The 12,286-nt window shown below is 43.8% G+C and overlaps 1 long non-coding RNA gene across 1 annotated transcript; it reads left to right on the forward strand.

Moving 5' to 3' along the window:
* Nucleotides 1-3,563: 3,563 nt before the first annotated feature.
* LOC148781671 (uncharacterized) lies at nt 3,564-4,178 on the forward strand. Its single transcript, XR_016056749.1, has 2 exons — nt 3,564-3,718; nt 3,984-4,178. It is a non-coding gene; the product is annotated as an uncharacterized LOC148781671 (long non-coding RNA).
* Nucleotides 4,179-12,286: the final 8,108 nt, after the last annotated feature.

Here is a 12,286-nt window from a genome sequence, read left to right on the forward strand (position 1 = left end):
CATTTTCAACAATAAGGGTTAATTTTGATCAATCCACTCATGTTTGGGTAAAAGTTTATATATACCACGTTACGTCATTGTATAAAGGACCCCACTTTCCTTAATAAAATTTTGATATTTCTTCATTGTTGGGTCACGTTCTTGGAGAGCGAAAATGGAGAGAAAAATTTTTAGGTCAGTACCCCTCGGCTTAAGTTCATTATCTTTCTCTCCCCTCTCCTCTCTCTTTCTCTCTCCTCTCTTTTTCTCTCTCTTCTCTTTCTCCCTCTTTTCTCTCTTCTCTCTTCTCTTTCTCCCTCTTTTCTCTCTTCTCTCTTCTCTTTCTCTCTATTTCCTCTTCCACATATGGCAGAACCCTATTATTGTCCGGGTTTTACTCTTTCTTCCTCTCTTCTTCTCTCCTTCCCTCTCCGTGGTTCCTCATGACCACTCTTCCCTTCTATCTCTTGGTGGTACCTCAGGACCACCTATCTTCTTCCTCTGTTTTGAGGCTACACCTATTATTCCCTGGGTACCGTCTGCTCTACTTCCTCCATCTTTTTCTGGTAGGCCCCGTAGGCCCTCATGCCCTCTGCCCTTTCTCTTCTTTTTTCTGTGCACCTTCACGTCACCGTCCTTTATGCACCCTCGCGTCCCTTCTTTTCCTCTCATTTTCTGTGGTCCCGCATGACCACCATTCACCAAATATTTCCTCTCTATGGCCGCGCGTGGACACAATACTGTCGCCGAATGTGAACCGTTCCTACCTGTCGCCCTGTGTGAACACAATACCATTGCCGCTCGTGAAATCTTCCTACACACCGCCGCCTATGTAGACCTCCCACCTCCCATATCTCTTTCTCTCTTTAACAGCCCCAACCTTGATGCTCCCATCACAACCCACAACCACTTCAATTAGCAGCCACGGCCACCTCTGCCGTTGCTCTTCCGTTCTTCATTTCCACCGACTGCAACTACCAGCAGCCTGCTACACCTCTCCTCTGCCCAATTCGCCATCATCTCTCCACTCTAGCCAGCTGCCACCATCTCTCATAAGCTAACCATGCTTCCATCCGCCTGTTTTCCGCAACCTCACGCAGCGATGATCACCACTCTACTGCCCTGGCTCCGGCCCTCTCTACCTCTGCAGCCAGCCACGACTCCTTCACTCCATTTCCCCCACCTCTCTGCAATCTCTGCCTATCTCAAATCGCAGCCCCTGTCCTCACTTGCCCTCAGCCGTCCCCTTCACTCAACCCGAAATCAGGCAGCAGCCTGGCTGCCGCGTCCTTCACCCCAATTCATCTTTCATCAACTGCAGCCATCTCCACCTTTCTCTTCCAACCATTCCCACAATCTCAACCCTTTCCTCCAACCTGCAAATTCCACCCTTGCGCATCCTTTTCCCTGGCTGCAACCTCCGCCTCTGCCATCCCGTTGCAGCCCCTTTCCCACCTTCAACCTCGTGCTCTCCTCTCGCTCCAATTTTCATCGACTTCGTGCGCCACCATTTCTCGTCCCTGCAACCTCATCGCTCTCTCTCTCTAAAAAAACCCAAATGAGCGGCCTTTCTTCTTTCCCCGTTTTTTATTTTTTCATTTCATTTTCGTTCCTCTATGTTTCTTTTTGTTCGCGTACTCGTTTGCCCTTTCTCACTGCCTTTTCTTTCTCGGGCCTTTCCTTTCATTTCGCTATATTTCATTTCGTTTCATTCCCTTCTCTCAATATTCATCCCTTTTACCTTTTCTCTCCTCTCGTATGTGCTTCCTTTCCTTCATCTTTTACTATCCCATTTTATTTCTCATACCTATTCTATTTCATTTGTACTCCTATCCTCTCCCATGTTACCCCATATTTTTTTCGTTCCATCTTCATTCTTCGTCCAACCGACTCTCTAAACTCAATGACCCAAGAAAATAATCTAACACCCTACTCTCTCTCTCTCTTAAACCATTTTTTATTTTACTTTTTTTTAAGAAAAATATCGCATTTTACTTCTTCTACCCCTTTTTTTTATCTTATTCCATTTTAGTCCTTTTCATTTAATTTCATTTACTTCAGTTTATTTTCCTTTATTCCATTTTATTTTATTTATTTTATTTGACTTATTTTATTCTACCCAACCTTACTCTATTTTATTCATTTATTTTATTTTATTACCCCATCTTATTTCATTTTATTTTCTTTTACCCCTTTTATTTTATTTTCCTTTACTTCATTTTGTTTTAATTCATTTTATTCTTATTTCATCCTAACTCCATCTTCTAATCTTATGTATTTTTAATTCATCTCTTTTATTTTCATTTCATCTCATTCTCTATCACTCTTATTTCACCATCACTTTTATTTTCGCTTTCGTCTCTTTTTTAAGACCTAGCGAGAGTCAAGCTAGTCTTCACTTTCACTCTTTCTCTCCATTTCTTATTTGACTAGAGGGCACGCTGAGCCTTGCTTTAACAATCCTAAACTTTCAATATATATATATATATATATATAAAAATAAATAATTCTGTATAGCGTGATGGTCCATATAAGTATTATGGTCCTTAGGGACTCTCACCACTTTTGTTAACTATTTTCCTTCATTACCACGTCCTTTAGTTGATATGATGCTTAAATGTTTCACGTTTAATAATATCGTCCCACCTCATGTATGAGGTGGAGCTTAATCAATAATATAATAGTGTGTCTTAAGAATTTAAATTCGAAGAGATGAGGACTCCCACCCTAGAAAAACTTTTGACATCTTTCTCTCTCTAGTCGAAACACAGTGAGCTCCTCTCTCAAGCCAAATTTTTATTAGAAGCTCCCTCTCAAATATTTTAGATAAGTGACTTCATTATCTTGAAAAATAATCCGTTCTTTTTAAAAATGAAATGAAATAATTACTTCTGCTTATTTTCATGAATTTTAGGCGAGATAAATTTTATGCGCAAGCTACCTCATTATTTTAAAAAATAATATTTTTAATAAAATGGTGATATTTTATCTATGTTAGAAATTTTAAATGCTGTAAATTCTTAGAAATAAATTTATTTATTTTTCTTGTCTATTGTTAGAGAATTTTAGATACTGTAAAATTATTAGAAATAAATGTGATATTTCTGCTTTTAGTAAAATTGTGAGATTTCTTTCTACTGTTTTTTAATATTTAGACATTGTAAAATTCATGTACAAATGACTGCCTTATTATTTGAAAACTGATATTTTTGCATTTGATTATAGCATTGTTTGTGAAATGTTTATTTGCAAATTGACATCCCATAAATTGTGATAATTCCATATTCTTGAATTTCTATAAGAGTTTTTCTATACATATTAGATTGGGAATTATGCTAAAATATTGTTACGAACTGCTACCTTTCTAAATTTGATCCCAAAATATTTGACTAGTTATTTTTGAAATGTTATTGAAAGTGACTGTTATTAATGATTTCAGTGAAATTCACATTAATAATTTCAGTGATATGTTGAGTACATGATATTGCTGCTTTCGAATGTTTAAAGAGATTTAGAAATACTTTAAGTATGCAAGTGGACTCATCCGGTTCGCCGGTGAGGTATAAGTGGACCTATCTGGTACTCGGGTAGGGATTAAGTGGACTCATCCGGTACACCGGTGATGTATAAGTGAACCTGCAGGGATTAAGTGGACCTATCTGGGACGCCGATAAGGATTAAGTGGACTCATCAGGACGTTGATGGGGTATATAGGTGACCTACTTGGGACGGCAGTAGGGTATTTTGTGAAATCCTTTGAATTATGCATTTCTGTTAAAATGTTTATATGCATTTCCCTCATTTGGATTATGTTTAACTGTGGATTTGTAAAAGTGCAATTGTTATCTATAAATGCTTTTGCTCGTAATTCTTCCTCTGGTGGTTTTTAACATGCATTCTTCAGAAAATGTTTATATCTTCCAACCATGATTATTTTTAGGATTATGATGATCACTTACTGAGTAGCTAAACTCATCAAATTATGGTAAACATTTTTTTTTCAGGATAACTGCGGTTTCATTTTGAGTGCTCGTCAGGATCAACTCTGAAAGATATTGTAGTTATGCTTAAACTTTCTTTTGTTACTTTGTAAGAATTCGCCACTGTAAATTTGTCCTAAAAAAGAGATGTATATATATTTTGACTGTCACATCTCAGGAATATCAGTATTATAAATTCTTGGGGCGTGACACTTGCGTTGTCATGCCAGCCTTATCGTTTAGCAGTAATGTCGTTCTGCCGATCAGAGTTACCGTGCCCGTCTTACTGCAACGACAAGCTAGCCATCATGCCAGGTTGGTCGGGGTTGATTCTGTCATTTTGCCGTTGTGCGGGTCTGAGTCACCGTGCCCGTTTTACTGCCACGACAAGCTAGCGATCATGCCAGGCTGATCAGTGTTGGTTCCATCATCTAGTAGTAATGTCGTTGTGCCAGTCTGAGTTACTGCGCCCGTATTGCTACCAAGCCGGGTCAATCGCCGTATTGATCTAGCCACCGTGCAAGCCTAGTCGCCTAGTCAAACTTCTTCTCTCACTTTCACTTTACCCTGTAACAAGGTAGCGACCTATGCCCCACTCGTCTGCGCTACTAATGTGTGTGTGTGTGTGTGTGTGTTTACAAGAAAGGAGAAACAAGTCAAGGGAGGCGATTCCAAACCGACCATAGGCCAGTGGGCTTTCCAACGTGATCTAAGAGGGCACCCACGCGAGCTAGCCCGAGCGTGTCACGGACCCACGCGAGGTAAGTCTCGCCTCACGACCTTAATTCCTCTCTCACTGATTGGTACTCCTTGCAATGGTGGACTCTCGGCTAACGCACCCTGCATTAGTGGCACACACGTAACCAAATACAACACACACCCTACTATCGGTGACTCACTTGTCGGTCCCATTGCTCGGGGCAGCCTGGAGCCCCCCGTCCCTCTCCCACAACTGATAGTTCATCTGTCGTTGGTCTTGTGGGTCACCGCAAAGCTACCCCCCATTCTTTATCACTTCGAGCCCCTGTAATAGGATGCTCGGAACCAGGAGGAGGTGGCTCTGAAGCCACTACCTCACACACACCCACCAAAGGTAGTGGACCATCCATTCTAGATATACCTCGGGGTAACCCTCAGGTTACCTAGGCACACGGTCAGGGTTCCGGTCTTCTTGGACTTGACCCGGCACCTCTTTTGCATCCACAGACCACCACTCGAGGCAACCTGAGGGTTGCCCCGATACACGATTAGGGTTAAGCCCTTCTTAGACTTGGCTCTGCACCTCTTTTGCATGCACACTCCACCACTCGAGGCAGCCCTCAGGTTACCTCGGGACACTGTTAGGGTTTGTGTCTTCTTGGACTTGGCCCAGCACATCCTCAGGGCAACCCTCAGATTACCTCGGAACACTGTCAGGGTCGGGCCTTCTTGGACTCGGCCCTGCACACCCCTTGCATATGCACTACACTGCTTGGGGTAGCATTGCTGCTGCGTCTGCTCAAGCACACGAAGGGGAACCTCCTAGTCCCCCCTCCTAGCACATGCCTGCTCACTTTGTGAGGGATGGTCAAACGACCATTCCGTCACACACACATTCTTAGGGCACCGAGCCTCTTGAGGCTGGACAGGCTACTCGAACTCTGATCGACCACCAGGTCACCCAATGTCCTTCTGCAAAGGGCGCACACATGCCGATCCCCCCGCCCACCCAGGTATGCTTGAGCAACGTGCACACATGAACAGATCCAAAACTTCCCCTAGTTTTGAGGGCGAAGAAGAGGACACCATGGAAGACTTCTCTGCCGAAGATGAGAGCCCTTTCCTTCCCCTAACTCCCCTTGATGCGGATAATGCTAGAAAAGAATCGAATGAGGAGAACACCACAACGGTTACTCGGGGCATGATGAAGCCGGTTATCTATGAAAGTCCAAGTCCCACTCGGGGCAAGGAAAAATCTACGAAAGGGAAAAAAAGCTAGTCTGACCCCCCATCAATCCTGAGCCAATGGCGTCATCAGCTGTTAAGACTCCCGAGCCCCTTTCAAGTCAGGGTACCTAGAGCAATGGCTTCTTCAAGCAGACTCAGCTCAGGGCAACTCGTGGGTCTGAATATATTTCCCCTAGACTTCTGTTAAGCCCGAAGGCACCGCTTCGAGGCAGCCCCGGTCCCTCAAGTGAAATGAAAGCTGAACGCACTGAGGGCATTGGCCATGGCCTCGTTGTGGAGGAGAGTTTGATCCATGAAGAGACAAGTTCCCTTCCCATAATGCAAGATAATGCTCCCCTCAAAGTTTGCCTTGACATCCCGACTCTTTAAGATGAAGACGAAGAGAAAACTGATAAGAAGGGACCCTGTCACTTGCCACTTCCTTTCCATCTCTCTAGGGATTCATCACTGAATCTTGGACACATGATGAATAACCGTCTACTCTCGTTGGTCCTAATGATGCTACTTCCCTGGCATGCTGCTCCCCAGACATTCTTACCTTTGATGAGAACTCGTCACTCTCATCCAAGGAAGATGCTCCCCAAAACAGGATGAAATAAGCTCCGCTTCCCCTAATGCTAGCTCTGTTTAATTGGCCCCTCCATGCCTTGAAAATGCCACAATTCCCTGCAAAGCCAACCGTCTGCTTTCTTCATGTCATGAATGCCCCATGTATCCTCTCGAGGATGATGATGGAGGCTCTCTGTCCTATGAGAGGTTCAAGTTCTCTTTTAATTGTAAGGAACCCTCAAGTACGGCTAGTGTTGAAACCAACATGACAATGAAGTGCTAGAAGCTTATGAAGATGAGACTGTGCAGCTTAAGGCCACATTAGGCAATTACAAGCTGAGATGAGGTCAAAAGATGAAGTGATAAAAACATTGCATCAAGCGCTAGTGAAGTCTCATAATCTTGAGCATACCTCCTCGGGGCACCAAGCCCTATTTATTGTCTCTCAAGCATCGCTCCTGGCCATCGAAACGGGGTCATCAAATGATGAGCTATTCCCACTCTCACCTCCCTCACTACCAGTCCCTTCTCCATCTTTTCTTCGGATTGGGAATGGGGGAATAGTAAAAGGCATGGTGCCCAAAGCATCGAAAAGATGCGATGTCTCAGTGACAAGAATGCCAAATCGCTACTAGAAACACCCCCCAGCTTATGTTGATCAAACTCTACTATCACAAGGAGACCAAAGACTCGACTTCCCCAAGTACAATGCCATACGCTTCTCAAAGCGAGGCCGAAGCAAGGGTTATTCCTTTGAAAAGCGCATGATCCCCGAGTTTCTTGTAACTCTCTTATCTAAGAGATGATCGAATTACCAATGCCAAAAAGACCTAAGGAAGTTGGGAGAGATGATGAGCCCAACTATTGCCAATATCATAAGTTACTCGGTCACAAGACTAAATAGTGTATTTCCATTCGAAACATCATTCAGAACTTTATGAATATGGGAAAATTGAATTTGGGGGCCTGATTCCATGCATGATCCAGTGCCATACATGCTCCAAACTATACGACCTTAAACTATAGTGGAGGTCTAGTTGCATGACCTTAAATTACATGGTCCAAGCTATATGGCCTTAAACTATAGTGGAGGTCTAACTGTATGACCTTAAACTTCATGGTCCAAACTATATGACCTTAAACTATAGTGGAGGTCTAGTTGCACAACCTTAAACTGCATGGTCCAAACTATATGACTTTAAACTATAGTGGACGTCTAGTTGCAGGACCTTAAACTGCAGGGCCCAAACTATATGACCTTAAACTATAGTGGCAGTCTAGATGCACGACCCTAAACTGCATGGTCCAAGGTATATGACCTTCAACTATAGAGGAGGTCTTGTTGCACGACCTTAAACTACATGGTCCTAGCTGCATGACCCTAAATTGCATAGCCATAGTCCAAGTTATATGACCCTAAAACTATAGCACACGTCCTAGTAGCATGACATTCAACTCCACAACATACAGTCTTGAAGGCAATACCTTGAACATGCCCCCAGGTCTCAGCAAATGACCTTAAAACACGCCAAATTAATGGACACGGTGGCATAACCTTGCTTTCGTAAAAAAAAAAAGAGAAAGAAGAAGACGGACCATGGGTAAAATATGTCAAGAAAAAGAAAAGAAAGAAAAAGATGAGAATAGTGAAAACCCGCAAAGGCACTATGAGAAAAAGTGTCGAAATGAAAGGGATGTGGTGAACACCCTTTACGACACTTACTCTCAAATGACTGGCATGCTGACCTTGTCTTATGGAACAACACGAGTAAAAATATCTCACATCCTTGTAGCAAGACGTTAAACTGCGCAACATAAAATCTATTAACACGGCTATAAATTGCTTACATGTCTCTATGAGGTTCCTCACAAGCCGCTGCTCCTATGCATCCCTTGCAAGCATGTCCTGAGCTGTCGTTGGAATGACCTTTTGTGCGTGTCTTTTGCACGAATTTCTTGAAGATCATCAAACACACTTCCCTTCACATGCTACCATGCACACACTGTCGTGCATGTTCCTTCTTTGTCGTCGCGAGTGTTCCTTACTCACGCACGTCTCCTCAACCACCGCGTGTTCTTTTTTCAAAACCATGCGTGTTCCTTCTTCAACGCCTTGTGTGTGTTCTCAACCGCTATGTGTATTCCTTCTCCACCATCACCTGTGTCCCTTCTTCACCACCGCGCATACTCCACTTTCGCACATGCCTCACCACCGTGCATGCTACCATTAAGAATGTCATTATCAAGCAGGTCATTGTCGAGCATGCTACCGTCGTGCGGGCTTCATCACCAAGTATGATATTACCGTGAGCGTTAACAAGATGTGCTCTCCTACTGTTGAGCAAGTCATCTCCGTGCACGTCCCACCATTATCCCCAATGGAGTTGCACCCAGGCCGTGACCTCTAATCCCCAATGGAGTCAGGAGCAGGCCATTGTCCCTCATCCCCAATAGGAGTCACACCCATACTGCAGCCCATTATCCCCAGTGGAGTTAGGGTCATTTTTACCTCTTCAATCCCCAATGGGTCTGTTTCACACCAAGTCATTACTCCTTTGCTAGCATATCCCCTGGGAGTCGGGTTTCCTATTCTCCATGGAGCTCATTTTTCACCTCCCGAGAGTCACACTCGCACCCTAATCGCTAGTGAATTATGCTACCGTTTGTCATCCCTCCTCAGGCCACCATCTCCATCTAAGCCCATTGCTTGTGTATGACATTAACCATTTTATCCTCAGGGAGTTGGATTGCCATCCACGAACCTATTTCCCATGATGCTTCACCTACATGGCGACCCACACAATGGTCTTGATGCACGACCTTAAACTGCGTGGTCCAAAATATATGACCTAAAATTGCAGTAGAGGTCTAGTTGCTCGACCCTAAACTGCATGGTCTTACATGCATGACTTTAAACTGCATAACCATGGTCCAGTCGCATGACCTTAAACTATAGTGCACGTCCTAACCGCATGACGTTAAGACGCTTCGCATAGGTCCCGGACGCATGACCCTAAACACGCCTTCACACAAATGAAAGATAATAAGAAAAAAAAACAACAAAAATGAATGAATAACGGGCGTGGTGTATACTTGGATAAGAGAATGCCATGAGTAAAAATGACGAACGGGCATGGTCACAAAACCATGAGCAAGAGAGTCCCGTGAAAATAAAACCCCGAGCACGGTGAAAACCTGAAAGGGAACCATGAGTAAAAACAGAAGCTTAAGGGTGGACATGGTTGTAAGGTCATGGGTAAAAGAGCCCCGAGTAAACGGAGGTTGGTGAAAACCATCTCTACGTCACCCCTTCCCAAGTCCGAGTGAAAACCCGCAAAGGGCGCTTGAACCAAGAAAGCAGGCTGATGCAAAGCCCACTTCCACAGGCGACTTCAGCTAGAACTCTCGTCATCGTCAAGACGTCCAACAGGATATAGATGTTAAAATCATCCCTCAACATCATTCTTCAATCATGGGTGAACACGTAGCCCAGACGACATCCTTCTTTGTTGATGAGTGAACACAAAGCCCAATCGACATCCCTCATCGATGTTGGGTGAACACGTAGCTCAGATAACCTCCTTTTTTCGGTGATGGGTAAAAACATAACCCAGACAACAAACAAACAAACAGTCCACGCGAGGGTGAGGACTTTGATAGGATCTCTCAAAACTTTCTATTATTCTTCTCTATTCTCTATCTCCTCTCTATTTCTTCATCTCTTTCTCTCTTTTCTTCTCGCATGTACGACATCAGTAATACTAAGCCTGCTTCTCTTTCTCTCTTACTCTCTTCTTCTCTCCTGACATGTGCGATGGTGACAACACCGTATGTGTCCATCTCTCTCTTGAATTTCTTCTCTTCATCTCTTTCTCTCTTTTCTTCTCACATGCACGACATCGGTAATACTGTGCATGCTTCTCTTTCTCTCTTACTCTCTTCTTCTCTCTCCTGACATGTGTGGCAGTGATAGCGCCGTACTGTGCATGCTTCTCTTTCTCTCTTCTTCTCACATGCACAACATCGATAGTACTGTGCATGCTTCTCTTTCTCTCTTCTTCTTTTTTTCTCTCTCTTTACATGCACAACATCTGTAGTACTGTGCATGCCTCTCTTCTTCTTTGTCTCTTTCTCCCTTCTTCGAGGCTGGGTGATAACGTAGCCCAGTCATCATCCCTTCTTCAAGGACCATCCCTTCTTCAAGGCTAGGTGACAATGTAGCCCAGTCATCATCCCTCCTTCAAGGACCATCCTTTCTTCAAGATTGGGTAACAACATAGCCCAATCATCATCCCTTCTTCAAGGCTGACTGACAACATAGCCCAGTCATAATCCATTCTTCAAGGCCGGGTGACAACGTAGCCCAGTCATCATCTCTTCTCCAAGGACCATCCCTTCTTCAAGGCTGGGTGACAATGTAGTCCAGTCATCATCCCTTCTTCAAGGTTGGGTGACAACGTAGCCCAGTCATTATCACGAGGCCATCACAGGTACCATCCAACAGGGTGAGGACTTAAAATACTAATCCCTCCAAATCACAAACAAGGTCGTCACAGGTACCATTCGACAGGTTGAGGACTTAAAATACTAATCCCTCCAAAATAGTCCACGCGAGGGTGAGGACTTCGACAGGATCCCTAAAAAAAGTCTCTTCTCCCCCTAAATTCTCCATGGATGGACCTGTACATTGTATCCAAATGTTTGAGCATCCTAGCTGCAGTATTACGTGAATCTCCTCGGCGTTCACGTGGTCCTGTGGCTAGGAAGAAAAAAGTAATAAAGCTGAGGGAAATTTTCTGAATGTTGTCCTTCTCGCTTCTCTCGAAGCTCAAAATTTGGTGGGGCAAGCTATTTGAAGACATTTTTTAACACCTTGGTCCTTGATGCGGAATAAAGAGGAAGTCGGTCAATAAAATCTTGATATACAGTGAAATTCTCGACTGCCTCAGAATTGCCTCGTAACGGGTAGGAATCTTCCTAAGAACTTTAAAAGGCCACCTTCCAAGTTTCCCCACAATCAGACATGTTTAAGGCAGTGTAGACAAAGAAACAATTTCATAAAATCAGCCTTAAGCACCTTGAAATGGACCCCATAACTATAACTATATTTGCGACACGTCAAACAGCTATGGGACTACTGCCACTGGATCCAACAAGGTCAAAAATCCCTACGGGTCAAGTTTTGGCTTAATCGGGCACTCCAGGACAAAGTTATGGATAAAATACCAAAAGGGGGTAAGCCGTACACTATTCCTGTGTAGCCTCTCTACACCAAATCACCATTAAAGCTGACTATTTTTACAATCTCGGGCAGTAAATTTCGGGGGCCATCTCATTCATCTCGAGTCGGATCACAATTTTGTGAGCGTGTTTGTCTCATCAAGACAAGCGTTTCAATATGTGGCACGCACCGTGACGACACCCGAGTGGTGAGAAAAGCTATAGAGAAGTTGCCGATCTGTGAAGAAAGTTGCAAGAAAATCATCAGCGATATGTCTTTCTCGAGCAACCAAATCATGGCCCTCGCGTATCAAATTGACATGAGACCAGTTCTATCGAATGCGTAAGGTCTAGGGCTATCTCTGGTCAGAACCCCGTACATGATGAATGGTCCGATTTCATACACGAAGCCAATAAAGTGACTATAAATTCCAACACTGGAATTTCAAATTCCGACCCAAACCCAAAAGTTGGGAAATCTTCGTCCGGGCACAAAATTGAACTGTGTTTGTTCCCAAGCGATCGTGACGACATGCTCAGTGCAATAGAGCGAAGAAAAGTGGAAAAACATCAAGAAACAAGTCCCGTGATTGTGGCTTAAAAAAGCGATC

This window comes from Amborella trichopoda, chromosome 6 (assembly GCF_054954075.1).
Source record: "Amborella trichopoda isolate Santa Cruz 75 chromosome 6, AtrichopodaSantaCruz75HAP2 v2.0, whole genome shotgun sequence".
NCBI classification, from domain to species: Eukaryota; Viridiplantae; Streptophyta; class Magnoliopsida; order Amborellales; family Amborellaceae; genus Amborella; species Amborella trichopoda.